We start from the raw sequence: 5,916 nt of genomic DNA, 5'->3' as shown, positions 1-5,916 counted from the left end.
TTTATATGCCTGATGTTTCCCATTAATGATTTCTAATATGTCATTAACTTCGTCGTATCCTCGCTCATAGTATCTATCATTACGTCTGATGTGTGGCTGCCTATTCTTCTATTTGATAGTGAGGACGTTATTCTCATCAGTAGCTTTTCCATTATCCTGGTCTTTCTTTTTGGTTCCCTTACATCGGCTTTCTTTTTCTCCTTTATATATGCATTTCGTATCCATTTCTATTTTCCTATCCTTTTGTGTTATTGACTGGGGGCTACGAACCGCCTGCTCAATCTTTAATCTTCTGCCTTTACCCGATGGGGCTGATTCCATATCCCGAGCCAGCCTCACCTTTCAGCAGTATATGCACAGCAGCCTCACTCACTTCGGCAGTGGGGACTCGGGGGTAGGGGGGGCTGCAGGCCCTCCACCATCCTACTGCCTGCCCTGATACGGGCGAGGGACTCCCAGGACCACTTGAACTACAACTAGCATCTATCTTATACTATAACCGATTCGTAGTTATGCGTTTTCCATTAAGCTGGCCGGAATCAGTGATATTGATTCGTCCAGTCTAAAGTATTATTTTCTTTTTAAGTTTCTCGATTTTCTTATTTTCTCTCACGATATCGTCTATTTCGTTGTACCTTGCCCGGACGGTATGGTATATAATCTGTTGTTCGATATTTGTAGGATTTCCTCTTAATAAATGCAATGCTTCCACAGATTTTCTTTTCCTTTCTCTTTAGTTACGTTGTTGTTATTTTATCCTCTCGATCATCCACATTTCCTCTCTGCACCATCGCGGAACCGGCGTTATACGATTACATCATGATGGCGCCCCGGTCTCGCTACCTCGAGATCGAATGTTCTCCCTTGCATCCGTTGATTTGTATATGTGACATATTGGAGAATATTTCCTCTTATCCTTTGTATTTTTCGAATTACGTTTTAATTACATATATATTAGATATGCGTCAAAATATCGGACTTCCGTACGATTTTTTAGTAAAGTCTTATTCCTTTCCGACTGTTCGTTTTCATTTCACGATAGGCGCTCCTGTATTCGATGCAGACCCGCTCCGATTGAACCAGCCGATTATTATATTATATTACGTGAATAAACGTTCAATCGGAGCAGATTCCTGCCACACCGTAACTGTGGAAGGCTTACTGCATAGCCTCATCCCTGTGAAAGTTGCGGAAGTTGCTTCCGCCCCGAGATGGAAGTGTGCTTATGTTAGATTTAGTTAGGTTACGCTAGGTTATGTTAGGTTGGGTTATGTTTGGGAATGTTTGTAGGTTGCTCAGTTATGTTGGGTTAGATTTAAAAAAGCGTAGGTTTGATTTGTTTATGTTTACGAAAGGTAATGCTAGATTGTGTTAGGTTGGGTTAGATTTGAGCGAAGGCAGGTTAAGTCAGATTAGGTGTAACTGAGATTAGGTTGGTTTGAATTAAGTTTGGTGCATGTTAGATTATGTTAAGCCAAGTAAGAGATGGATTACCGATAGCTTGACAATGCCATTCGTCGATAGTTCTTGAATTCCTGGCTATTGGCAATACCAGCCGTCATTATGTCATAATTTATCGACCACAGGCATCATCTACTGTCGTTATATCGTAAGCTACCGACCGCAGCCAACACCAGTCGTTCATAAGTCTTGAGTTACCTACTATTGGCTGCACCAGCTGTATGTGAAAGCATGCGCTATCGGTTGTTGGTAACACCAGTCGTATATAATTTATGGATTATTAAGCACAAGCAGCACTACCCGTCGGTCGATTGTGAATAACCGACCACCAGCAGCACCATCCATCGGTAACTTATAAGTTATTCTTAATGGGAACATTCAACCGTAGGCATGTATTGACTCGTTTCGCCATGTCTTCAATCTGTGCTGAAACAGAATTGCGAACAGCTTGAGCAGTTTTCACAGAGATGACTCCACCGGTCTGACAACAACGAACGCCACATATAGGTTCTCACAAAACCATTTGCCACACAACTCAGTGCTGAAAGGGTTAATGCTGTTAGCGCTATTTCTTTAACCAGGCATAGAATCCATTGGTATGAAAAATTATGATCTTGTGAATAATATTAAGGTATGCTTACCATATTCAATGAAAGGCACAGATCCTCATATAGTAAATATCAGCCCATCACTAAGTGTAAAAATTAAACGAATATGGTTTCAAACTCGTGTCGATTATATAATATCCAAGTTTGGAATGTTAATGTGTGCTCTTGGAAGGACCGATGAATGATGGTATTGCTGTGAATGCACTCTTGTCAAAGACTGCAGTAACTTATATATATTTCTAATTTCATTTTTAAGAAAAATAATTCTCTCAATTTAAGATTGCCTTACGCACGTGTTGTTTCAGGTATACGCATGGCTGCGATAGAGATGTTAGTTGGTTCAGAATCACAAAATTATAGTGGGAAGCTGGAAATAATGGGTGATGCAATGTACGCATTTATTTTGCAAAGACAGTAAATCTGTTACTAATCAGTCTTTAATCGATGAGGCAATATTAAAAAACTGAAGGGATGTCTGATTTTACCCACTCTGCGGGTAATACAGGTGTGAATAATTAACTAAAGGTTTACAATTAATACATGAATGTATAATTTATATTTTAGTAAACAAATCAATTTATTTTACAGAATAAAAATATTATTGATAAGATAAATTGTTGCCAGATTCTTTCCTAGAGGAGAATTTGGAACATATAGATTTGGATAATTATGTATAACAATTGAAAAGAACGAACAAATTATACAGATAAGTCAGAGGAAAAGATCATGCAAATATTAATTGTCATCTAAACTAATTTAAACAGCCAGTTCGTTAACAAAACTGTAAGCTCAAATACTATATTGTTCATTATGTTAAAAAAAAATGTATTAGACCTCGTACATTACAGCACATCATAGATCAGTCTGATTAATTGCCCAAGCAACCATAATTCAAGAGTTAATTAACATCATATTTGCAAAAATTTACAATATGAAAATTTCGTAAATTTTAATAGTGACGAAGCTGGTACACGGTTTTTGGATCTTAAAAATGGTAAAAACCTAGTCAAACACTAGGTACAACATTAACAATGGATTCTCAAAATTTTCTCGCAATGCTTTCTCATAAAAGAAATATATTTCTTATGTTCAAATTAATTAGAAATGCAAAATAATTTTACTAATAACATAATATTATATATCTTTCGGAGAATTAAAACTTGCATCGACAATGGGAAAGTTGAAAATTAGCGGTGATCTACGAAATGCAATGAAATTAGAGAAATTAATGGTCAATTTAAAGTCGAAACTTACTTTGAAAAATGAAATACCGTCTTCTTAGAAAGAACCGACATATTAACTATGTAAGGAAAAATTATTCCTACTTCTAAAAATTTTGTTACTTTTTGTAAAATTTTAATATGATAATATAAAATATTAAAAATATTGAAAAAACTAAAGTAAAATATATTTTTATATATTATTGTAATATATTTTGTAACGCTAAATGATAAAAATTAAATACATTACGTTTGAATATATTTATTTATTATATTATTATTATGTTATTTATTATATTATGTTACTCACATTTAATATTTTCTTTGGAAACAATGAGCAAAGATATAATGTACTTTCTTATTACAGTCCTAGCTGCTTCACAAGTTCTGAAAATGACAAAATAGACCAACGCCAGCAAAAAGTATAATGTTTCATAATTATTTTATAGTTGAAAGATTATCAAGCTTTATGCCTGGATGGATGCTTATATATATACCTCTCAAAATGAAATGAGATCGCAAAGTGATATCTACACACCTGTGTGCTGCAATTTTGACACATTAAAATTTCTGATAAAAGCATATAAATGTTTATAATCTAATTATCAATTACAAACGGAATTCTACAATTTATCCACGTAATAGTCCTTTCTTTTTGTACGCATCCTCCAATACATACACAATATCTTTAGAAGTACCACCTAATAGGTTTCATAGTTTCGATTCTAGTAAATAGAGTAAAATGGCATAAGAATTTCTGCTGAATATCAAGGGGATGTGAAGCTACTATTGTACTGCATACAGAATTTTTCACTGGAATAATTATTCTTCCAATGTGTCAACTCCAGATTTGTTTGAATTGTTCTGGTTTAGAAAACTAAAACTGAATGACATATCCCTTTACACTGCACGGCGGTAACCACAAAACTTAACAGATCCAAGGTTCCTTTATCTCAGACTAAGGCCTGCTTTCTTTGTGCCCAATCTTCTTTACATTGCGTTACATTCTTAAGACTGTTCGTAAGTTACAAAGAACAGAAACGCTACATGGATTATAAAAGTGTAATATTTCAATTCATATAATCGTCAACATTTTAAATCCGTTTACGTTGCTTTGCTTGTTGTATACGTTTATCAGCTGGCGCTGAACCAACTGCTACTGCCACCATCCCTTTCTAAAACTTGGAAAATCCACCAGATCTAATGAAACCTTGCTTAGATTGCAAATGTGTTTTCCACATTATTCACAGTAATAGTTTCTTGCTACTGGATAGCGTTCCCAAATCTCTACGTATCGAAGCAATAGAGTTCTAATGCTTCATTAAACGCCATATCGCATTTCATATCAACAGATCGAAGTGTGTTAATAGATTTTAATGCTATATACATCTCATTATACTTATCTGCATCTACACTTCAGTAGAATGCCATTTTTAAATTTCCATGCATGTGGACAGTGTTTCCAGATGCCAACGTGACGAAGCAATAGACTTCTAATACTTCATTCATCACGAAAATGGAAATAGAATAAAATAAGGACTCCACTATGTTAGATGTGAATGAGTTGGATGCACTGAGCTGGGAGCTCGTATACCTGAGGTACAACTGTTCTGTTCGTGTCGGAGATCGAAACTCCTTAGAGTCAATTGCTCTGTTCGAATCGGTGAATGAGACTGAGACTGGATCGGCGCGTCCGCAACCTCCTCGGGTCGCGCGGCACACGAGTCGCTGGGCCCCAGAGTGGGGATAGCGTGTGGACCGATGAGCGGAGTACGGATACGTAACCATTGGAGATTCGAGTCCGTAGCCGTCATAGATCTCTTCGCCCTCGCAACGTGCGATGGAATCCTCCCTCTGGTGTATGTGGCGTCGCCACCTCGTTCTGTGGCAGCGAGTAGGTGGGTTGCCCGCATACAGTGGATCCGGATGCTGTAGGAGATGCAGATGCCGATCTGGGGACGCCAAGGACGGTGGTAAGCGTCTGGGCATAGCAGGCGGTACGTCTGACGCCACAGTTCACATTCTCTTGCTTTTGCAGTGTTGAAGATATAAACATAAAGCATTGCATTGAATTTTCCATCTTATCATGAAACATTGAAATAAAATGCGACATCGCGTCGATGGAAGTATTAGAACTAGTAGTGTAACACCTCTGCATTGACACGCAGAAATTATGGGGCGCCATCTCTTTGCATGGGACTGTATAATACATATTCTTTTGAACGGTAAAAGCAGATAAGCATAAGCTACAGATAGAAAATTGCATCTTACTTTTTTTGATACGTTGAAGTGAGATGCGATCGTGGAATATTCTGGATTGCGAGCGAGACCGAGAGTGCGGAATAGATGAGGTTTTCATATGAATATTTTAAAACGATGAAGCAGTTGTTCATTAGCATTCTTTCGAGTTATATCACCGTTGAGAAGAACTATATAATGATTTACAAAACCTTGTAGTTGTCTATAGTTAATAAGTTTTCTACAGTTTTTGGGCTCAGGAGTGGTAATTATCAAGAAGACATTCAAGAATTAAATTGGATACGTTCTAAAGATTGGAATATTATCGAGTATTTGAAAACAGAACGTTGGAGAAAGTTACTTGACGGTCTAGAACGTTCGAGAAGTTA

Source organism: Xylocopa sonorina, unplaced genomic scaffold (assembly GCF_050948175.1).
Source record: "Xylocopa sonorina isolate GNS202 unplaced genomic scaffold, iyXylSono1_principal scaffold0031, whole genome shotgun sequence".
Lineage (NCBI taxonomy): Eukaryota > Metazoa > Arthropoda > Insecta > Hymenoptera > Apidae > Xylocopa > Xylocopa sonorina.
Note: the sequence above shows the minus strand (reverse complement) of the source record.